Source organism: Rhinatrema bivittatum, chromosome 5 (assembly GCF_901001135.1).
Source record: "Rhinatrema bivittatum chromosome 5, aRhiBiv1.1, whole genome shotgun sequence".
Classification (NCBI taxonomy): Eukaryota; Metazoa; Chordata; class Amphibia; order Gymnophiona; family Rhinatrematidae; genus Rhinatrema; species Rhinatrema bivittatum.
Window position 1 is genome coordinate 336,885,909 of NC_042619.1, and position 24,269 is coordinate 336,910,177.

The 24,269-nt window shown below is 49.7% G+C and overlaps 1 protein-coding gene and 1 pseudogene across 1 annotated transcript in view; one reads left to right on the forward strand and one right to left on the reverse strand.

Annotated features, from left to right (window-relative positions):
- Positions 1-24,269, reverse strand: part of NCAPH (non-SMC condensin I complex subunit H) — a 704,755-nt gene that overhangs the window by 28,002 nt on the left and 652,484 nt on the right. The window lies entirely within an intron of this gene.
- Positions 2,156-6,832, forward strand: LOC115092952 (annotated as a pseudogene).

The following is a 24,269-nucleotide window of genomic DNA, read 5'->3' on the forward strand; positions in this document are numbered from 1 at the left end:
AGATCCACGTCTGGAGTCCCGAAGAGACTGAAAAGCTGATCCACTACCTTCGGATTCAGGGACCACTCATGAGGTTGGAAACTGCGGCTCAGCCGGTCCGCTAGGGCATTCTCTGCGCCCGCCAGGTACACAGCCCGGAGAAGCATCTCCTGTGCCAGTGCCCATCTCTGATCTGTACTGCCTCCTGACAAAGGAGGAAAGACCTGATACCTCCCTGCTTGTTGATATACCACATAGCCATGGTTCTCTGCCGATCGAGAATGACCTTGTTGGCTAAGTGATCCAGGAAGGCCCAGAGGGTGTACCAGATCGCCTTCAATTCCAAGAGGTTTATCCAGCACTGCGACTCCTGCCCACAGTGAAGACCTTTTCCATTTTATCCAGCCTGTACCGCCGGTCCTTTGCAGTCATCTGATTACACAATTTGCAGCCACAGACATTGTGCAATGCCCCCAGGAAGAGGATGCACACTTCATGTGGCTCCGTTACGGAAACTGTGGAGGGGGTAGTGGGGGCATCAGCGGAAGCCCGAGGCAGCTATGAGGCACGCAGAGACCGCGAGGGCCAGTGGATATGGAAGGAGGAAAAAAAAAGAGAACTCACCAACTCAGAAGAACCCGAGGGGACCAAAGAGAGATCCAGCGCAGGAAGATGACATGAAAATAGACATTTTTGCGTAAAAAAAAAAAAGAAACATAGGTCAGTCTGCGCCTCCTGGCCAAAGCCCACCCTTAACCGACGCACCCCCCCCCCCCCCACGATGGATGGCGGCATGACGGAAAATGGGGGGAGGAGAAGCGCGCAGCACGCGATTTGCGATCAGGCCAACACCCTCCACCACTGTGTGAGCGCTTCAGCGCCTAGAAGGAGCATCGGCGGCGCCACCAGATGACATCATTGGCCCTTTAAAGGGCCACGACAGAAGCCCAAGAGCCCCCTTTTTGATCGTGCGCCAGCAAAAAAGGTGGGGTGGAGGTGGCTGGCTACAGTTGTGCCCAGCCGCGCTCTTCTGGGACGATTGAGGGACCTTCCCATTTCTGTGGAGACGGCAGTCTGCACCTCTCCGTGCCCGGGAGAAGCGCTTCTCACTGAGGAGCCGGCGCCGCTGCCACCTCCCACGCTCTCGCCCTCACTTTGCGTTTCTTCAACGCACACCTGGGGCGGGCAGGGGGGCTGGTCGCCGCCTCCTCTGCCCTGGCTGTGGACTGGAGGGGGGGGTCCCATGCTGGTGTACGGGAGAGGCGCTCCCACCGGGCTCACCCGGGGAGACTACGCGGAGCCATTTTGGTGCAACTTGCAAGGTGGTTTTCCCTGTGGAAGTCGCCGCTTTCATGTGGAGCGGAGCCGGGTGCAGGCCGGGGCAGCTGAGGCACTGCAGCCTGGGCGAGGAAGGCATGGAGGCGCTGCTGCTGTTGCTCCTCGCCTGCCTCTGTCTCCCTTTCCTGCTCGGTAGCGCCCTGGACCTGCACCTCGCCAGCCCCGAAGACAAGCTGTGGCTCAACCTCTTGCTGTGGGTGGACTGGACATGCAAGGTGAACGGTGCCAGGGAGGGTTGTGTGCTGAGGCTGCGCCGCCGGCAGACTGCGTGCGGCTGCTCTGGAACCCGGTGCCCCTACCCGAGCGGCGGGGACACAGTGCGACATTTGCACCTTGGGCTCCACATGCAGGGCCTGCACTGCCTACTGGACCGAGGGGAGTAGCAGCAGTGGCAAGTGGTTGACTGAGCACTGCCCGATGTCCTCATCCGTCGCTCTGCCTCCCTACTGGGGATGTGCTGTGGGGTGCCGCCTACCTGGTGACTGACCTCTTCTTCTCGGGGGCCGGGCATTGGGGCCCCGGCGGCAGGTCTGGCTGCTGGGGAGGGCTCCGCTACTGCCTGCAGCCCAGAGGCGAGGCGCAGGGGGACCTGCTCTGTCTCATGCCGGGTGAGATCCGGGTCCGGTTTGAAGCTGACAGTGAAGGAGGAGGAGGGGGGGGGGGTTCTAGAACCCGGAGGCAGGGCAGATCAGAGATCTGGAGGTGTAGGAGTGCCAACCCCATCCCCCAGTTCCATCTGCCCAGTTACCGAGAATGAGCCGGCTGGCACCTGGGTGATCTCCCTGAGGGTGATGGACCCAGACGAAGGAGAAGCGGGCCCGCTGGAGTACATAATGGAGGCGCTTGTCGGTCCAATGACTACTTTGTTATCTACCGGCAGATGGGCAGCTTGAGCACTGTGAAGGCCCTGGTCCGGGGGATCAAGGACACGCACGTGCTGAAGGTGAGCGCTGTGTATGGAGCGGCTCCCCGGAGATCTGCCACCACCTACTTTCTCAGTCATTGTCAGTGACACCAATGACCACCAGCCTGTGTTCGAGCAGTCCGAATACCGGGAGACCATGGAGGTGGGCTATAAGGTCCTGACATCAGGGCCACCGATGGCGATGCCCCTTCCAATGCCAACATGCTTTATCGGCTGGTCAACAGGGACGGGGACAATGCTGTTTGAGATAGACTCCCAGTCGAGGGTTGTGAGAACCAGAGCACCTGTAGACCGTGAGTCCGTAGCAGAATGCCACTTGATGGTAGAGGCCAATGACCAGGGCAAAGATCCAGGCCCCAAAAAGTGTCACCGCTACTGTGCATATACTTGTGGAAGATGAAAACTACAACTATTTGCAGTTAAATTTAAAAAAAAAGTGCTTGTGAACACTCAGATCCTATGTGCCAGCCTCTGATAGGGATCGGGGCAACAACGCTCTCATCCATTATAGTATTGTCAGTGGTAACATCAAAGGCCAATCCTACATCCATTCTTTCACTGACAACATTGATGTTATCAACCCGCTGGATTAAGATGATCAGGGAATACACTTAAGGACTAAGGCACAGGAGGGTGAGCGGCCCCTTCTTATCAACAGCACTGATGTGGTGTGGTGCTGGTGGTGGACATAAATGGCAGTTCCCCCATTTTGTGAGTACACACTTCCAGGCCTCAGTCCTTGAAAATATGCCTGTAGGCTATTCTGTAATCCATATCCAGGTTAATAATGATGAAGCTGAGGACTACCAGTATGGAATATCAGCTGGGGGGACATCCCACCTAATTGCCCTTTCCAGATTAACAACAACACAGGCTCAATTACAGTATCTCAGCAGCGGGACCGTGAGACTGTGGAACACTATAGCTTTAGCATGGAGGCCAGAGACCATGGACTGCTTGTCATGAGCTCCTCTGCCAGCGTGGCCATCACTGTATTATATGTGAACAACAATCCTTCCTGCACTGAGAAGGGATGCAGCAGTGGGTAGCAGTATTCTGACCCTCACTGCGGGTCAGTGAAATTACCTTCCAGATCACCAGTGGCAATACCTGGAATCGCTGACAGCACCAGCCATAGCGGTGGAGGTTTGATCATGCTCGACTTACTCCTGGACTACAAGCAGGAGAGGCAGTACGTGCTCACTGTACGTGCTCACTGTTACTGCTTCTGATGGTACTCGCTCTGACACCATGCAGGTCTTTGTTAATGTCACTGATGCCAATATCCACCGGTCAGTCTTTCAGAGCTCTCACTACACGGTGAGGGTGAGTGAAGACAAGCCAATTGGCACGTCCATTGTCACAATTGATGAGGATACAGGGGAGAATGCCAGGATCACATATTATTGAGGACAACATTCCACAGTTCCGCATTGATCCAGACACAGGCACCATCACCACCCTCATGGAACTGGACTATGAGGACCAGGCTTCATATACCCTGGCGGTGACAGCCAATGCATAAAGCTATCCCTCAAAAAAATCAGATACCACTTATGTGGATATTCTGATCCTGGACGCCAATGACAATTTTCCACATTTTCTGCAAGACCGCTACTAGTGTGCTCCAAATATCTGCCACTGATCGGGACCCTGGCATCAACGGAAGAACAATGTACACTTTCCAGGGCTGGGGATGATGGAGATGGAGATTACTACATGAAGCCCACCTCAGGCATCATCAGAACCTTTAGCAAGTTGGATCCTGAGAATGTACCTGTGTACAACCTGAGGGCCTATGCAGTGGATAGAGGCAGCCCGGCCGTGAAAGCTCTAGCAGATGTGCATATCACTGTCATGGACATCAATGATAACCCACCTGTCTTTAAGAAGGACGAGTTGGACATCTATGTGGAGGAGAACAGCCCTGTTGGGTCCATTGTTGCCAGAATTACAGCCACTGACCCCGATGAAGGGACTAATGCTCAGATCATGTACCAAATGGTTGAAAGCAATAGCCCTGAAATATTCCAGCTGGATCTATGGAATGGTGACCCAACAACATTTGTAGACCAGGACTATGAAATTAGGACAGAGTATGTGATGGTAGTGCAGGCCACATCTGTCCCCCTGGTGATCAGGGCCACCCTCCACATCCACCTACTTGCCAAAAATGACAATGATCCTGTGCTGCAAGATTTTGAAATAATTTTCAACAACTAGGTGACAAATAAATCCAACAGTTTCCCTTCTGGGGTCATTGGGAAGAGCCCAGCCTACGACCCAGATATGTCCTACTCCTTTGTTCAGGGGAATGAACTGAATCTCCTCTTACTGGATTCTGCAACAAGGGAATTGAAGCTGAGCCGAGATCTGGACAACAACAGACACTTGGAAGCACATATGAGGGTGTCTGTTTCAGACGGCATTCACAGTGTGACTGCGTACTGCACACTTCGGATAACCATCATCACTGATGATATGTTGACTAACAGCATCACTGTGCTACTGGAAAACAGGTCCCAGGAGACCCTCTCTTATCACTCTTTGTGGAAGGTGTGGCAACAGTGTTGTCTACTGCTAAAGATGTTATGACATGGATGTCAGTTCCAATATCTTAAATGTTACTTTCTCTGCTTTGCTTCCTGGTGGAGTATGAAACAAGTTCTTCCATTCTGAAGATCTACAGGAACAAAAAGTTATCTCAACAGAACTCTGCTAATTATCATTTCCACTCAACATCTCCGGCCATTTGATGATATCTGTTTGAGAGAGCCTTGTGAGAACTATATGAAGTGGTATCCATTTTAAAATTTAACAGCTCAGCTCCTTTCATTAGTTCAAACACAGTTTTGATTCGACCCATTCATCCCATCAATGGTTTGAGGTGCAGATCCCTCCGGGATTTATAGGTGACTACTGTGAAACAGAGATCAACCTATGCTACTCCAATCCTTGTGGCAGGAATGGCCTTTGTCGCAGCCGAGAAGGAGGCTACTCATGTGAATGTTAGGAAGAATACACAGGAGAGCACTGTGAAGTGAGCTCATGCTTTGGCTGCTGTGCTCCCGGAGTTTGTAAGAATGGGTACACCGGTGTTAACCTGCTCATTGGAGGCTTCAAATGCGAGAGGCCCTACAGTTAGATGACCACAAGAAGCTTTCCTTCTCAGGCCTTCATCACCTTCAAGGGCCTGCGGCAGGGCTTCCACTTTACTGTCTCTCTTATGTTTGCTACCAGAGACAGGAATGCCTTCCTTCTTTATAATGGCCGTTTTAATAAAAAGCATGACTTTATTGCACTTGAGATCATTGAAGAACAGATCCAGCTAACATTCTCAGCAGATCTGCCGCGGGCTAAGCGTGTACCTTGAATCATTGGTCACTCCTACATACGGTGGGCCGCTAAGAGAGCACACGGACGACCTGCAGACCACTCTTAGGACTGGCACCGCAAGGGTGGGTCGTCACATGGATGCGAAAGCCCGGCAAGCGATGGGAACAATTATTGTCCCTACTATGGCGCCCGAGGGACTCGAGGGTTGCTCTGGATGAAATAATACATCTAGAGGGCAAGGACCCATGCTCACTGAAGGTTACGACATATTTAATAATGCTCTACAGGATGCCATCGGGGCATAATATGACAAAGAAAAAAGACACAGGCCGCAGCTTATTCATTAGTTGGAGGGACACAAGGCAAGGGTCCTCCCTACCTCGTGTTGTGGCTGTTACCCGGGCCGGTTGGGCATATTGCAAGTGGTGCCGGTGACATCACAGGATGGCGTGGTAGCCGATCAGCACCTTGGTCGGCGCAAAAAGGTGGGGGCACGGAATGCATTGGTGGTCGGGGCCTATCTGCTTGGGGACAAGGCAGAGGGCCCATGGAGTAAAGCTGCCTTGGTTGGTCCCTACGGTGGGCAGCAGTGGAGATATCATACCGGCTCGGTTACCCAGGGAAGTATTTTTCATGATGTGTTAAATAAAAGCTGCGGCCTTATTATACCAACAACAGTTTCTGTGTTTAAAAAACGAATGCATAATTTTGTCTAAGGTACAGTAAGGGGCCAGAAGGTAGGGATGACGGCCACGTGGGTAAAGTGGCGGCTGCTAGCGTTAATAGGTGGGCCTGCGCTTCCTGGCCAGAGCCCACCCTTAACCGACGCACCGGCCACCACCCACAATGGAAAGAGGGGGAAAGAGAGGTGCGCGGCAACGCGGGCGGGAGCGTCGGTGCGCGATTTGCAATCGGGCCAACACCCCCCACCACGCGAGCGCGATGACGTGGCGCTAAGCCCCGCTCTTCAGCACCTAGAGAGAGCGTCGGCGGCGCCGCCCGATGATATCATTGGCCTTTTAAAGGGCAGCAATGGAGGTCTGAGAGTCCCATTTTTGATCGCGCGCCGGCAAAAAACCCACCCACCCACCCCCAGAACTAAGTTAGCGTGAAAAGTTGAGAATGTCTTTAAGGAGTGGACGCTCGAAGAGAAGAATAACGCTGTGTATTATGTTAAGCTTGCAATATTATGACATATGCCTTGAGTGGAGGAGTAGCCTAGTGGTTAGAGCAGTGGGCTATGAACCAGGAGACCAGGGTTCGAGTCCTCCTGTCACTCCTTGTGACCTTGGGCAAGTCACTTTACCCTCCATTGCCTCGGGTACAAACTTGTAAGCCCTCTGGGGATAGGGAATAATATCTTTTGAAGCCCTGCAAAAAAGTGTGAAAAAAAACGGAATAAAAATAAATTAAATTAATATAAATTATAACAAGTTAACATATTCAGCAGATAGCATACTTATGTTAGTACAGTTCAAAAGGTTATTCATTGTTGGGAAATATGTCGCAGCTGAGAGGGAGGGAGCGGTTAGTAATTTCTAGAAACTTTGACAGAATTTTTCCATGCCAGGCTGCTTGTCCTAGAAGAATATCTGCTCAAACTCAGAATTTGCAGTAAAATTCATTTACTGACCTTTTAAAATAGTTGTGTCAATAGTTCTACAAGTTTACCAAAACAAAGGATGCATTTCTTGAAGCCAGTATCTTTTTATTGCATTAGAAGCTGCATAGCAGCAGGTGGAGACATCAGATGGTGAAGAACTTGTGTCCAAAACTGAAACACCATTCCTGTCCTAAGCTGGTAAAAACCCTTTCCTCTCCCAGAGCTAAACTATCAATCAGACATCTCACAAGCAGCAGAGGGAAAAAACTTTACTGTTCATGTATAGATAATTTTACAGGAGAAATGAGATAGGTATATAAAATCAGGAAAGATGTAGAGAAGCTACAATAGCCACTATAGGGTACATTCTTAAAAAGAACTGGGGACCTTTTACATGGGTAAAAATAGACGACATTCTTAAATTGCCCATATCTGAATAAGTGGATTTTTTGGCGTTTGCCAAGAGAAAATAAAATGTACCAAAAGTAACAATGCTTGAGATATATCCCCCCCACCATTTATTTTCTCCTGGAGCACAATTAGTCCTAGGGGATTAAACAATTAACTGAATAGTTTTTTTCTGTGAAGTTAATAGGTCATTCATCAATGATTAGTAGAGATGTGAATCGTGTGCCCGATCGTCTTAACGATCGGGTTCGACTAGAGGGGGGGAAAAAATCTGATCGTGGGTGATGTGAATCGGAATTGGTTCCGATTCACACCGTTATTTTTTTTTTTTTTTAGTGAGGCCCGACCCTTTAAAATTAACCCCTTACCTTCCCCCACCCTCCCGAACCCCCCCAAAACATTTTACGATTACCTGGTGGTCCAGTGGGGGCGCGGGGACCGATCTCGCGCTCTCGGGCCATTGGCGCTATTTTGGCCGCAACTCAAAAATGGCGCCGATGGCCCGACAAAAAAAAAAAAAACCCACCCGACCCTTTAAAAACGACCCCTTAGCTTCCCCCACCCTCCCGAGCCACCCAAAACATTTTACGATTACCTGGTGGTCCAGTGGGGGCGCGGGGACCGATCTCGCGCTCTCGGGCCATTGGCGCTATTTTGGCCGCCACTCAAAAATGGCGCCGATGGCCCGACAAAAAAAAAAAAACCCACCCGACCCTTTAAAAACGACCCCTTACCTTCCCCCACCCTCCCGAACCCCCCAAAAACATTTTACGATTACCTGGTGGTCCAGTGGGGGCGCGGGGACCGATCTCGCGCTCTCGGGCCATTGGCGCTATTTTGGCCGCCACTCAAAAATGGCGCCGATGGCCCGACAAAAAAAAAAAACCCCACCCGACCCTTTAAAAACGACCCCTTAGCTTCCCCCACCCTCCCGAGCCCCCCAAAACATTTTAAAGTTACCTGGTCTAGTGGTGGTCCCGGGAGCGATCTCCCGTTCTCGGGCCGTCGGCTGCCACTCATAAAGATGGCGCCGATGGCCCTTTGCCCTTACCATGTGACAGGGTATCCGTGCCATTGGCCGGCTCCTGTCACATGGTGGGAGCACTGGATGGCCGGCGCCATCTTTACGACGGCGGAGGCCATCTTTACGACGGTGGCGGCCATCTTTAAAGATGGCGCCGGCCAGCCAGTACTCCTACCATGTGACAGGGGCCGGCCGACGGCCTGTGAACGGGAGATCGCTCCCGGGACCACCACTAGACCACCAGGTAATTTTAAAATGTTTTGGGGGGATCGGGAGGGTGGGGGAAGCTAAGGCGTCGTTTTTAAAGGGTCGGGTGGGTTTGGTTTTTTTTATCGGCCCATCGGCGCCATTTTTGAGTGGCAGCCAAAATGGCGCCGATGGACCGAGAGCAGGAGATCGGTCCTCGCGCCCCCACTGGACAACCAGGTACTCGTAAAAAGCTTTGGGGGGTTCGGGAGGGTGGGGGAAGGTAAGGGATTTGTTTTATAGGGTCGGGGTGGGTTTAGGGACTTTTTTGGTGTGCCGGTTTTTCCCACCCTCCCCCGATTTACGATTTTTCACGATAAATCGGGGGAATTTCTATTGTATCGCGACTCTTAACGATTTTTGACGATTTAAAATATATCTGACGATTGTTTTAAATCGTCAAAAAACGATTCACATCCCTAATGATTAGTGCAGCGTTCTTATTCAAAAAGCATCTATGTTATATAACGTTTAACTGTTGATGAAACTAACACGTTACATGATAATAGCTTTTACAATTATAGGTACAAAAAGTTTGTGTAACATTTTTGTATATATTTTGGAAGGTTTTTTTGGCAAGGTTAATATAAGATATATGTGATTTTGGTTGTAGCTTTTACTTCATTGCTGGAGTTTGGAAATCCAACATAATGGAGCCATGTAAGAACATAAGAACTTGCCATGCTGGGTCAGACCAAGGGTCCATCAAGCCCAGCATCCTGTTTCCAACAGAGGCCAAACCAGGCCACAAGAACCTGGCAATTACCCAAACACTAAGAAGATCCCATGCTACTGATGCAATTAATAGCAGTGGCTATTCCCTAAGTAAACTTGATTAATAGCCGTTAATGGACTTCTCCTCCAAGAACTTATCCAAACCTTTTTTGAACCCAGCTACACTAACTGCATTAACCACATCCTCTGGTAACAAATTCCAGAGCTTTATTGTGCTTTGAGTGAAAAAGAATTTTCTCTGATTAGTCTTAAATGTGCTACTTGCTAACTTCATGGAATGCCCCCTAGTCCTTCTATTATTCGAAAGTGTAAATAACCGAGTCACATCTACACGTTCAAGACCTCTCATGATCTTAAAGACCTCTATCATATCCCCCCCTCAGCCGTCTCTTCTCCAAGCTGATCAGCCCTGACTTCTTCAGCCTTTCCTCATAGGGGCGCTGTTCCATCCCCTTTATCATTTTGGTTGCCCTTCTCTGTACCTTCTCCATTGCAACTATATCTTTTTTGAGATGTGGCAACCAGAATTGTACACAGTATTCAAGGTGCGGTCTCACCATAGAGCAATATAGAGGCATTATGACATTTTCCGTTTTATTAACCATTCCCTTCCTAATAATTCCTAACATTGTTTGCTTTTTTGACTGCTGCAGCACACTGAGCCGACGATTTTAAAGTATTGTCCACTATGATGCCTAGATCTTTTTCCTGGGTGGTAGCTCCTAATATGGAACCTAACATCATGTAACTACAGCAAGAGTTATTTTTCCCTATATGCAACACCTTGCACTTGTCCACATTAAATTTCATCTGCCTTTTGGATGCCCAATCTTCCAGTCTTGCAAGGTCCTCCTGTAATGTATCACAGTCCGCTTGTGATTTAACTACCCTGAATAATTTTGTATCATCTGCAAATTTGATAATCTCACTTGTCGTATTCCTTTCCAGATCACTACCACCGGACCTCCGCCTAGAACCGTGCCATACAACGTTAAAGGTGAAACTCAAGACTTGGCTCTTCCTTCAAGCTTTCCCAGAGAGCTAAAGCAGGAAGAACAAACATCCAGCCTTGTCTTACCACAATAATGTAATGCTCACATTGAGTCAGTTTTTTGTTCCAAGTTGTTACCTAAGTTGATCTTAGTTGTTTCTTAATATAATATATTACACTGTATTATAGTTCTTCTGTTCATTATATTATATTTGATATGTTCCATGTAAACCGCCTACCCGGCGATAGCTATATCTGTTAAATGTGAACCGGAGTGATATGTATTGTATACAGGAACTTCCGGTATATAAAAACCAATAAATAAATAAATAAATAAATCATTTATATATATACAAGCCGTTAAGCCCGTTAAAACAGGCAACATTAAATTTTTTTTCAGTCCATTTTCGAACACAGCACCCTTCTACACTTTTTCTCCCTCACTCCTCCTTCCCCTCGTTCACTCACCCCTTCCCTCCACTCAGTCTTACTCACCCTCTGTCTCCCACTGCCTCCCTCCCCTCACTCTCACCTCCCTCCCCTTCCCTCAGTCACTCCCCACCCTCTCTCAATCCCATCTCCTCTCCCTCCGTCCTCCTCCACTCCCTTTTTCTCTGCTCCACAACTTCTTACCCCTTCCACTTACTCACATCCCTCTGTCTCTCATCTCCCCCTCATTCTCCCTCTCCTCTCACTCCTCCCCACCTCTCCCACCCCCTACCTCCCTCCCTCTCACATCCCTCCCACCCACCCACTTTCGCCTCCCTCCCACCCACTCTCGCACCTCCCTCCCTTCTCACTCTCTCCTTTCTCGCTACCCGGCCACCGCTCCTCGTCGCCGCCAATCGCCGCCATGTTGATATCCAGCTGACGATCGCTGAGACCGACGTGCTTGCCCGCACAGGCGCAGTAGAGCTGCTCTCTACTGCGCATTTGCGGCACGGTGGTCAAGCTTCATTTATTAGGTTGATTGAAAAGAACTGGTCCAACTACAGGTCCCTGAAGCACTCCACTGTTTACCCTTTTCCACTGAGAAAATTGACCATTTAATCCTACTCTCTGTTTCCTCTCTTTTAACCAGTTTGTAAAACACGAAAGGACATCGCCTCCTATCCCATGACTTTTTGGTTTTCATAGAAGCCTCTCATGAGGGACTTTGTCAAATGCCTTCTGAAAATCCAAATACACTACCATCTACCGGTTCACCTTTATCCACATATTAACCCCTTCAAAAAAAATGAAGCAGATTTGTTAGGCAAGACTTCCCTTGGGTAAATCCATGTTGACTGTGTTCCATTAAACCATGTCTTTCTATATGCTCTACGATTTTGATCTTGAGAATAGTTTCCACTGTTTTTCCCAGCACTGAGTTCAGGCTCACTGGTCTATAGTTACCCGAATCGCCCCTGGAGCCTTTTTTAAATATTGGGGTTACATTGGCCACCCTCCAGTCTTCAGGTACAATGGATGATTTTAATGATAGGTTACAAATTTTAACTAATAGATCAGAAATTTAATTTTTGAGTTCCTTCAGTACCCTAGGATGCATACCAACTGATCCAGGTGTTTTGCTACGCTTTAGTTTGTCAATCTGGCCTACTACATCTTCCAGTTTCACAGTGATTTCGTTAAGTTCGTCTGACTCATCACCCCTGAAAACCATCTCCAGAACTGGTATCTCCCCAACATCCTCATTAGTAAACACGGAAGCAAAGAATTCATTTAGTCTTTCTGCAATTGCCTTATCTTCCCTTTAACCCCTCGGTCATCTAATGGTCCAACCGACTCCCTTACAGGTTTCTTGCTTCAGATATATTTTTAAAAGTTTTTATTATAAGTTTTTGCCTCTATGGCCAACTTCATTTCAAACTCTCTCTTCGCCTGTCTTATCAATGTTTTACACAAGAGAAGCATGTTTGTTTGATATTCATGAGAGGATTTTAGAATCACGATTTATGCAGCTCTGCTTTGTACTTTTGAGTAGGTAAATTTAGCATATAGGATAATTTGGGATTTTGTATAGTTTAATGATATTTAGTTATATTTATGTTACTATATATTTTGTTTTAATTATAGGTATGGTTAAGACAGGAAAATTGGTTACCACCTGCTAATATTTGTTCCTGGAATACCACAGATCATTCCAGACAAGTGGGTTTATGCATTCCTTCCAGCATATGGAGGCAGAGAACAAAACTTTGAGGAACTGCTACATATCCGAGTGCGCCACCTGCAGTCCCTCAGTATTGACCTATACCCAAGCCAAGATGTCTAACCCCAACCTCCAGGATCTCTTCCTCTAAAAATGCTGGGGCACAAGTTGCAAACTCCCACCCAAACTGACCCCAGAACTAGGGGCAAGAAAAATAAGTTTGAGTCTCAGACAAATGAGAACTATATACAATATTATTCTGCAGCAAAGACCTTAAGACTGCATCACCAGGAGCATCCAGAATCAGGAGAGGTCATTCGAAAAGCAATGTAATGGGCCAGGAATCTGGACTGATCTGTGATATTCCAGGAATGAAAATTAGCAGGTAAGAACCAATTTTCCTTTCCAGTTCAGTCCAGACAAGTGGGATGTACCCAAGTCCCTCTAACCTGGGTGGGATCCCGAAAGACCTGCACTCTCACCAAAGGAGCCCTCCTCTGGGGCCCTGATATCCAAACAGTAATGCCTGGTAAAAGTGTGCAAACAGGACCAAGTTGCCGCCTAACAAATCTGCGGTGCCACTGACACTCTACCCAGAAGGCTGCCTGTGTCCGAGTAGAATGTACATGCAATCCCTCAGAGATAGATCGTCCTTTACTAATATAAGCCGAAACTATCGCCTCCTTCAACGAACGAGCAATTATACTCTTAGCCACCCTGCAACCCTTCTTTGGTCCACTGAATAATACAAAAAGATGGTCCGAACACCAAAATCCATTGGTCACCTTGAGATATCTGAGGAGAACCAGACACATATCCAAAAGATGAAGCTCCCTTGCAAGAGGAGAATCGGGCATCAGGAGAGAAAACCCTGGCAACCACACCGTCTGGCTAAGATGAAAAGACGAAACTACTTTGGGCAAAAAAGATGGACCCGCCCGCAATGAGACCACTGCATCAGAAATTCGCAAAAAAGGCTCTGCACGATAAGGCTTGGAGTTCAGAAATCCATCTCACCGAGCAAATCGCCACCAGGAACACCACCTTTAGGGTAAGATCCTTCAAAGGGAGGACTACGTTAAGATTACAGAATGGACAAAGTCTACAGACTGGAGGACGCAAATGCTTCGCTCCTTTCAGGAAATGCACTACATCCAGATGAGATGCTAAGGGTCTTCTCTGCAACCTCCCTCTGAAACAACCCAAGGCTGCCACATGGACTCGGAGAGAACTATAGGCCAAACCCTTTGACAAGCCCTCCTGCAAAAAGGCCAAGACCTGGGCACCGTTCGCTTACAAAAGGATCAGCGTCATGGACCCCACACCAGGACTGAAACACTCTTAACTCTGATATATGCCAAAGAAGTGGAGAATCTTCTAGCCTGAAGAAGAGTAGTAATCACCGGCTCAGAATATCCTTTCAAGCGGAAATGTCACCTCTCAAAAGCCAAGCGGCTAGACCAGGGGTTGGGAACCCATGGCTCGCGAGCCAGATATGGCTCTTTTGAAGGCTGCATCTGGCTCGCAGACAAGTGTCGCCACACTTTCCAGTCCCCCGCTGACCCAGCTGCTCCCCGGACCTCCTCCGCCCGGGCTTAAAATCCTGTCAGCCCGGGCGGAACGTGGCAGGACAGCTGGAGTCAGCGGCACCGGCGTGCTCTCTTCTTCCCAGCCCCCCTCCCCCCGAGGCCCGGAAGAGGAAGTGGTGAGCATCGGGTGCGTGCGCGGGAAGAAAAGACCACGCTAGTGTGGTCTCTTCTTCCCGCCCCCCCCCCCCCCCCGCGGCCCAGAAGAGGAAGTGGAGAGCATCGGGTGCGTGCGTGGCAAGAAGAGGCCACGCTAGTGTCCGACGAAAAGAAGACTGCAGCGCGGCTCGGAGGAAAATGAAGAAGAGCTTCAACCGCGGCCGATGGGACTCCGCCTCCGCGAGGGCTGAAAATGAAGGAGGTTAGCGTTGGGAGGAGGCTGCTGCTGCTGTGAGTTCCCGGGGTGGGGGAGAGAGAGAGTGAATGAGCGAGCAAGCATGTGTGTTTGAGATCCTGTGTGTGTGAGTGAGAGATTGCATGTATGTGAATGATTGAGAGCCTGTATATGTGAAAGAGAGTATGTCTGTGATTGAGAGCCTGCCTGTGAGAGAGAAAGCATGAATGTTGAGATTACTTACCTGGTAATCTTGTTTTCCTTAGTGTAGACAGATGGACTCAGGACAAATGGGATAGTATCCGCGTGCTAGCAGTTGGAGACGGATCTGACGTCAGCACGGGGGCGTGTATATATCCCCACAGGAAGCGCAGCTGTTCAGTAATCTTCCTTGCAAAAGCTGTTATGGATGTGTGTACTGACGCTCAGTGAAAAGTAAAGAAAAAAGTGAAAACAGGCCTCCCCTGACCGAATGACAGTGGCTGGAGACCGCCAGCCTTCCCAACCGGAAGGCGTGGACAATGGCAGAGTGTACGCTCTTAGGAAAACAAATGTCAAAGGCTTACCTGGAATCGGTCAAAACCCATGTACACAGGCAGCTGGGCGGGATGCTGAGTCCATCTGTCTACACTAAGGAAAACAAGATTACCAGGTAAGTAATCTCAACATTTCCTGGCGTGTAGCCAGATGGACTCAGGACAAATGGGATGTACCAAAGCTTTACACCCCGCCTGGGCGGGAGGCTACCTGAGGACCATGTAGTACCGCCCTCGCAAAAGCCGAGTCCTCCCTGGCCTGGACATCCAGACGATAGAACCGAGAAAAGGTATGGAGGGAGGACCATGTCGCCGCTTTACAGATGTCCGCCGGTGACAGCATCCGGGATTCAGCCCAAGACGCCGCTTGGGCTCTGGTAGAATGAGCCTTAACCTGTAGAGGCGGAGCCTTCCCAGCCTCCACGTAGGCGGCTCTGACAACGTCTTTAATCCAGCGGGCAATGGTGGGCCGAGAGGCCGCTTCACCTTGCTTCTTCCCGCTGTGTAGGACGAACAGATGGTCTGTCTTCCGCAGGTCTTGAGTCATTGTCAGATACCTGGGCAGCAATCTGCCGATGTTGAGATGGCGTAATAAACGGCCTTCTTCAGATTTCTTCAAACCTACCGTGGTAGGCAAGGATATGGTTTGGTTAAGATGAAATTGTGAAACCACTTTAGGGAGAAAGGAGGGAACCGTCCGAAGATGGATAGACTCCGAAGTGATACGTAGAAAGGGATCACGGCAGGACAGTGCTTGTAGTTCAGAGATGCGGCGTGCGGAGCATACGGCCAGCAGGAATACCAACTTCAGGGTTAGAGACCGTAGAGACAAGCCCCAAAGGGGTCGGAAGGTAGATCCCGCGAGGAAATCCAGAACCAGATTAAGGTTCCATAAGGGTACAGGCCACTTTAGTGGCGGACGAATATGCTTGACGCCTTGCAGGAAACGAGAAACATCAGGGTGCTTGGCGATGGTCTTGCCACCTCTCCTGGGCCCATAGCATGATAGTGCCGCTACCTGAACCTTGATGGAGCTGAGGGAGAGACCCTTCTGAAGCCCATCCTGCAGGAAATCCAACACAATAGGAATAGTGGCGGCATGTGGACTGGTGCCAAGAGAGTCGCACCATGCTTCAAAAATTCTCCAGATCCGTACGTAGGTGAGGGATGTGGAAAACTTGCGAGCCCGGAGCAGTGTATTAATCACAGGCCCCGAGTAACCCTTTTTCTTCAGTCGAGCCCTCTCAATGGCCAGACCGTAAGAGAGAACTGAGCCGGATCCTCGTGCAGAATGGGACCTTGACGTAGAAGGTCCCGGAGAGGAGGCAGGGGGAGAGGCTCCCCTGCCAGTAGGCGTCTGAGGTCCGCGTACCAGGGTCTTCTTGGCCAGTCCGGGGCCACCAGAAGAACTAGGCCCTGGTGTGACCAAATCCTGTGGATGAGGGCACCCAGTAGAGGCCACGGGGGAAAGGCATATAGGAGAGTCCCCGGAGGCCACGGCTGGACCAGAGCATCGATGCCGTGCGAGCACGGGTCGCGTCTGCGGCTGAAGTATCTGGGTACCTGAGCATTGGACTTGTCTGCCAGTAAATCCATGTCCGGAATCCCCCAGTGATCGACAATCATCTGGAAAGCTGTGGGGGACAGCTGCCACTCGCCTGGATTCAGGCTTTCTCTGCTGAGGAAGTCTGCTGTGGTATTGTCCTTCCCGGCAATGTGGACGGCAGAGATGTCCCGCAGATTCGCCTCTGCCCAAACAATTAGTGGGGCGATTTCTAGAGATACCTGTCGGCTTCTGGTTCCGCCCTGACGGTTGATGTAGGCCACCGTGGTGGCGTTGTCGGACATCACTCTGACAGCTCTGTGCCGCAGCCGTGGAGCGAAACGAAGGCAGGCCAGTCTGACTGCCCGGGCTTCCAGGCGATTGATGTTCCATGTGGACTCCTCCCTGTTCCAGCGCCCTTGCGCGGTGAGTTCTTCGCAATGTGCTACCTAGCCGCTTAGGCTGGCATCCGTGGTGAGCAAGATCCACGTGGGCGCGGACATCCTCGACCCCCTGCTCAGGTGGTCGGACCGCAACCACCACCGCAGCCGGGTCCGAACACGGACCGGTAGAGGGAGGTGCGTGGAATAGGCTCGGTGATGGGGGCTCCAGCGAGAGAGCAGGGAATGCTGAAGTGGTCCCATATGGGCCCGTGCCCAAGGCACCACGTCCAGGGTGGATGCCATGAGACCCAGAACCTGCAGATAATCCCAAGCTAATGGCCGACTGGTTCCCAACAGATACTGGATACGCTGCCGAAGTTTCAACTGTCTCTTGGTCGTAAGACTGACCGTGTGCGCCCGAGTGTCGAACTGTACCCCCAGATACTCTATGGACTGGGAAGGCTGTAGGCAGCTCTTGCTGAGGTTGATGACCCAGCCCAAGCTTTCCAGAAGGGCGTTCACCCTGTCGGTCGTCCGCAGGCTCTCCACTCGGGATTTCGCCCTGATCAACCAGTCGTCTAGGTAGGGATGGACCAAGATCCCTTCCCGCCTGAGTGCCGCCGCCACAACTACGATCACCTTGGTGAATGTCCTTGGGGAGGTGGCCAACCCGAAGGGGAGAGCTCGAAACTGGAAGTGGCGGTCCAGAACCTTGAAGCGTAGGTAGCGCTGATGATCTGGATGTATCGGAATATGAAGATAGGCTTCGGACAGGTCTAATGCCGTGAGGAACTCTCCGGGCTGGACTGCGGCTTTGACGGAGCGCAGAGTTTCCATGCGAAACCGCGGTACCCGTAAGTACCGATTGAGGGATTTGAGGTCCAGAACAGGCCGAAAAATGCCCCCTTTCTTGGGTACTATGAAATAAATGGAATAGTGTCCAGAATTCACTTCCCAGGCAGGCACTGGGAGGATGGCGTTCAAGGTCAGGAGCCTCGTCAGGGTGGCCTCCAATGCTGCCTTCTTGAGCGGGGAACATGAAGACTCCACAAACTTGTCCGGAGGAAGATGATGAAAGTCCAGATAATACCCCTCTCGGATAACTGCGAGGACCCACTGGTCCAACGTGATCTCGACCCATCTGGGGTAGAAGAGGGTCAACCTGCCCCCTATGGCTTCGTCCCCCAGATGAATCGGCAAATTCTCATTGTGGGATGCGACCGGGACCCACGCCCGGCCCCCCGTGTGCGCAGCCTGGACCAAAAGGACTGATTCCTGGCCGGAGGACGCGGCGTCTGATAGCGCCCTCTATATGGAACAAATCGCTGTGAACTCCTGCCCCTGGAGGGCCGTGGAACGGAGCGCTGTCCCCTCCTGGACCGGTCTTCTGGTAGGCGAGGCACAGGAGAGGCACCCCAGGTAGCAACTAGCTTATCAAGGTCACTGCCAAACAGAAACGAGCCCTGGAAAGGCAATTTGGTGAGGCGAGACTTCGAAGGTGCATCAGCAGACCATGGCTGGATCCATAGGTGTCTCCTGGCGGCCACGGAAGACGAGATCCCCTTAGCCGTGGTTCGAACCAAATCCGATGCGGCATCGGTGAGGAAGGAAAGAGCGGGCTCCATGTCAGCCGCCGGAGCGTTGTTCCGGACCTGAGACAAGCAGGCACGAGTGACCACCGTGCAACAGGCCGCAATCCTCAAAGAAAGAGCTGCCACCTCAAAATTTTGCTTCAGAATGGCGTCCATCCGCCTGTCATGGGGCTCCCTGAGGGCCGTACCCCCTTCCACAGGAATGGTAGTGCGCTTGACCACAGCGCTAATCAAGGCGTCCACCTGAGGGCAGGCAAGCAGGTCCTGGAGAGCCGGTGCCAAGGGGTACATGCCTTTCAGGGCCCGGCCCCCTTGAAATGAGGCCGCCGGTGCTGCCCATTCCAAATCAATGAGTTGCTGAGCCGCCTGCAAGAAAGGAAAATAGCGGGCTGTAGGACGAAGACCTTCCAGCAGGGGGTTCTGCGCAGAAGGAATCGAAGCACTGGGACCAGTGATATCCAACTCCGCCAGACACTGAGACACGAGGTCCGAGAGGTCCTCCTTAGGGAAAAAGCGCCGCATAGTCCTATATGGCGCAATCCCCGGGGGGAGGTCCCCTTCGTCCGGGAGTTCGGACTCGTCCGGCGAAACCTCCTGGTCCGACTGATCGGGACTGTCCAGTGGCGGGAGGTCCCGCTCCCGAGAAGGCTGTGAGGGCCCAGGAACAGGATCCCGAGGGGCTGCCATCATGGCGGCAGCCGCAGCATGCGCAGTAGACGCCGCCACCGCAGGAACCGCCGGAAGAACAGGCGCAGCAGGGACCGTAGGGCCTGGACGCGAAGTCGTCTGCATCTGGACAAAGGCATGAATTCCCTGAAAAAGATCCACCCAGGAAATGGAAGCAGCCTCAAAACGCCGGGGTACAAGCTCCCCCGGGATTCCTGAGCGGTCGAGAGGGCGCGGCTACACCAGCTCCCCCGGGATTCCTGAGCGGCTCCCTGAGGGCGCGGCTACACCGGATTTGGGAGGCAACTTCGAAGTCTCGCCTCACCAAATTGCCTTTTCAGGGCTCGTTTCTGTTTGGCAGTGACCTTGATAAGCTAGTCGCTACCTGGGGTGCCTCTCCTGTGCCTCGCCTACCAGAAGACCGGTCCAGGAGGGGACAGCGCTCCGTTCCACGGCCCTCCAGGGGCAGGAGTTCACAGCGATTTGTTCCATATAGAGGGCGCTATCAGACGCCGCGTCCTCCGGCCAGGAATCAGTCCTTTTGGTCCAGGCTGCGCACACGGGGGGCCGGGCGTGGGTCCCGGTCGCATCCCACAATGAGAATTTGCCGATTCATCTGGGGGACGAAGCCATAGGGGGCAGGTTGACCCTCTTCTACCCCAGATGGGTCGAGATCACGTCGGACCAGTGGGTCCTCGCAGTTATCCGAGAGGGGTATTATCTGGACTTTCATCATCTTCCTCCGGACAAGTTTGTGGAGTCTTCATGTTCCCCGCTCAAGAAGGCAGCATTGGAGGCCACCCTGACGAGGCTCCTGACCTTGAACGCCATCCTCCCAGTGCCTGCCTGGGAAGTGAATTCTGGACACTATTCCATTTATTTCATAGTACCCAAGAAAGGGGGCACTTTTCGGCCTGTTCTGGACCTCAAATCCCTCAATCGGTACTTACGGGTACCGCGGTTTCGCATGCAATCCCTCAGAGATAGATCGACCTTTACTAATATAAGCCGAAACTATCGCCTCCTTCAACGAACGAGCAATTATACTCTTAGCCACCCTGCAACCCTTCTTTGGTCCACTGAACAACACAAAAAGATGGTCCAAACACCAAAATCCATTGGTCACCTTGAGATATCTGAGGAGAACCAGACACATATCCAAAAGATGAAGCTCCCTTGCAAGAGGAGAATCGGGCATCAGGAGAGAAAACCCTGGCAACCACACCGTCTGGCTAAGATGAAAAGACGAAACTACTTTGGGCAAAAAAGATGGACCCGCCCGCAATGAGACCACTGCATCAGAAATTCGCAAAAAAGGCTCTGCACGATAAGGCTTGGAGTTCAGAAATCCATCTCACCGAGCAAATCGCTGCTAGCACGCTGCTAGCACGCGGATACTATCCCATTTGTACTGAGTCCATCTGGCTACACGCCAGGAAATGTAAGTTTACCATTGGGAACCTGTATGTGTAAGTTTGTGATTGAAAACCTGTTTGTGTGAAAGAGTATGTGTGTATGATTGAAATCCTTTGTGTGTGAAAGAAATCATGTGTATGTATGACTAAGAGCCTGTGTGTATAAGTAAGAGAGAGATCATGTGTGTCTGTGTGTGATTGAGAGCTGGTTTAGGTGATGGAGCATGTGAGTATGTGATTGAGAGCCTGTGTTTAAATAAGAGAAAGAGACCATGTGTGTCTGTGTGTGATTAAATGATTTCTTTGCTTCGGTGTTTACTGAAGAGGATGTTGGGGAGGTACCCGAAATGGAGGTTTTCATGGGTAATGATTCAGATGGACTGAATCAAATCACGGTGAACCTAGAAGATGTGGTAGGCCTGATTGACAAACTGAAGAGTAGTAAATCACCTGGAAGGGATGGTAAACACCCCAGAGTTCTGAAGGAACTAAAAAATGAAATTTCAGACCTATTAGTAAAAATTTGTAACTTATTAAAATCATCCATTGTACCTGAAGACTGGAGGATAGCAAATGTAACCCCAATATTTAAAAAGGGCTCCAGGGGCGATCCGGGAAACTACAGACCGGTTAGCCTGACTTCAGTGCCAGGAAAAATAGTGGAAAGTGTTCTAAACATCAAAATCACAGAACATATAGAAAGACAAGGTTTAAAAGTCAGCATGGCTTTACCCAGGGCAAGTCTTGCCTCACAAATCTGCTTCACTTTTTTGAAGGAGTTAATAAACATGTGGATAAAGGTGAACCGGTAGATATAGTATACTTGGATTTTCAGAAGGCGTTTGACAAAGTTCCTCATGAGAGGCTTCTAGGAAAAGTAAAAAGTCATGGGATAGGTGGCGATGTCCTTTCGTGGATTGCAAACTGGCTAAAAGACAGGAAACAGAGAGTAGGATTAAATGGGCAATTTTCTCAGTGGAAGGGAGTGGGCAGTGGAGTGCCTCAGGGATCTGTATTGGGACCCTTACTGTTCAATATAATTATAAATGATCTGGAAAGAAATAAGAGTGAGATAATCAAATTTGCAGATGACACAAAATTGTTCAGAGTAGTTAAATCACAAGCAGATTGTGATAAATTGCAGGAAGACCTTTTGAGACTGGAAAATTGGGCATCCAAATAGCAGATGAAATTTAATGTGGATAAGTGCAAGGTGATGCATATAGGGAAAAATAACACATGCTATAATTACACAATGTTGGGTTCCATATTAGGTGCTACAACCCAAGAAAGAGATCTAGGTGTCATAGTGGATAACACATTGAAATCATCGGTACAGTGTGCTGCAGCAGTCAAAAAACAGAATGTTGGGAATTATCAGAAAGGGAATGGTGAATAAAACAGAAAATGTCATAATGCCTCTGTATCACTCCATGGTGAGACCGCACCTTGAATACTGTGTACAATTCTGGTCGCCGCATCTCAAAAAAGATATAATTGCGATGGAGAAGGTACAGAGAAGGGCTACCAAAATGATAAGGGGAATGGAACAACTCCCCTATGAGGAAAGACTAAAGAGGTTAGGACTTTTCAGCTTGGAGAAGAGGTGGCTGAGGGGGGGTATGATAGAGGTGTTTAAAATCATGAGAGGTCTAGAACGGGTAGATGTGAATCGGTTATTTACTCTTTCGGATAGTAGAAAGACTAGGGGGCACTCCATGAAGTTAGCATGGGGCACATTTAAAACTAATCGGAGAAAATTCTTTTTTACTCAACGCACAATTAAACTCTGGAATTTGTTGCCAGAGGATGTGGTTAGTGCAGTTAATATAGCTGTGTTTAAAAAAGGATTGGATAAGTTCTTGGAGGAGAAGTCCATTACCTGCTATTAAGTTCACTTAGAGAATAGCCACTGCCATTAGCAATGGTTACATGGAATAGACTTAGTTTTTGGGTACTTGCCAGATTCTTATGGCCTGGATTGGCCACTGTTGGAAACAGGATGCTGGGCTTGATGGACCCTTGGTCTGACCCAGTATGGCATTTTCTTATATTCTTATGATTGAGAGCTGATTTAGGTGAGGGAGCATGTGAGTATGTGATTGAGAGCCTGTGTGTAAATGAGAGAAAGAGAGGACATGTTTGTAAGCATGTGAATGAGAGTCTGTGTGTGAGAGAAAAAGACAGCATGTATTTATGTGATTGAAAGCCTGTGTGTGTGTGTAAGCGTGAAAAGATAGACAGCATGTGTGTAAATGTGTATTTAAGAGCCTATATAAGTGAGAGAGAAAAAACATGTGTATATGTGAGTACTGAGAGCATGTGTGTATAGGTGTGTCATTGAGAGCCAGTGTGAGAGAGAGCGCTGGTATGTGACTGAGAGAGGAGAAAGTTCCAAGCAAACCACCCCGCCTCCTGCTAATTCAGAACAATCTCAGGACACCTGGATATCAGGTATGCAGAGCAAAAAAATTTTTGTATCATTATTTTTCATTACTGGGTCTTTGTGTCTGCTATTTTGAAATATTTTGTTGGTATCTGGAAATGTTTTATATGAATTTTTAATTATTGGATATTCCACTCATCAGCTGTTTCGAAATATGTTCTTTTTGTTAGTACAGTTTTACTGCTGATGATTTTATATTTCTTGATTTGTTTTATAAGGATGGGTGATGTTTCTTTTTTCCTTTGTTACACTGCATACAGAGACTCTGGCTTGTTGCAGTTTCCAATTCAGTTTTTTCTGCATACTTCTTGTTATGCGTTTTGGTCTCTTTATTCTATGTTAGGTGAGGGACAGCACGTGATTCAGGTGAGGTTTTCTGCTGGCGTGTAGTTTCTGTGTAGGACTCTATAGCAGCCTGACTTGGTCCGTTTTCCTAATAGGAGATGCATTGGTGTCTTAAGGCCTGGTGTAATATTTTCAGAGACTTATTGTACTTTAAAAGTGTGATCTTACATAAAATGCACACATTTACTTGTATTTAGTTTTAAACATATTGTATGGCTCTCATGGAATTACATTTTAAAATATGTGGCATTTATGGCTCTCTCAGCCAAAAAGGTTCCTGACCCCTGGGCTAGACAGAAGCGATCCGCTTGCTCAGACAAGAAGGGTCCCTGACGTAGCACTCCCCTCAGATGGCTTAACTGAATGGGCCCATCTACCACTAGCTGAACCAGATCTGCAAACCGGCATTACCAGGATCACTCGTTCCTGATGCTGCTTGATGTGACACAACACCTGACCTACGAGCGGCCACGGAGGAAAGACATAGCAGGAGCCTTTCTGGCCACGGCTGAACTAGGGCTCTCAACACCACCACAAAGGATTGCTTCTTCAAGCTCCAAGTCTTAAAAAGGCTGAGAACCCTCCTCCATCATCAAGACTACCGGACAGTTCTCCAGGCAATCATCTTTTCAAAAATCGATTACTGCAACTCGCTCCTCCTCGGCCTTCCTTCTGCCATTAAACCA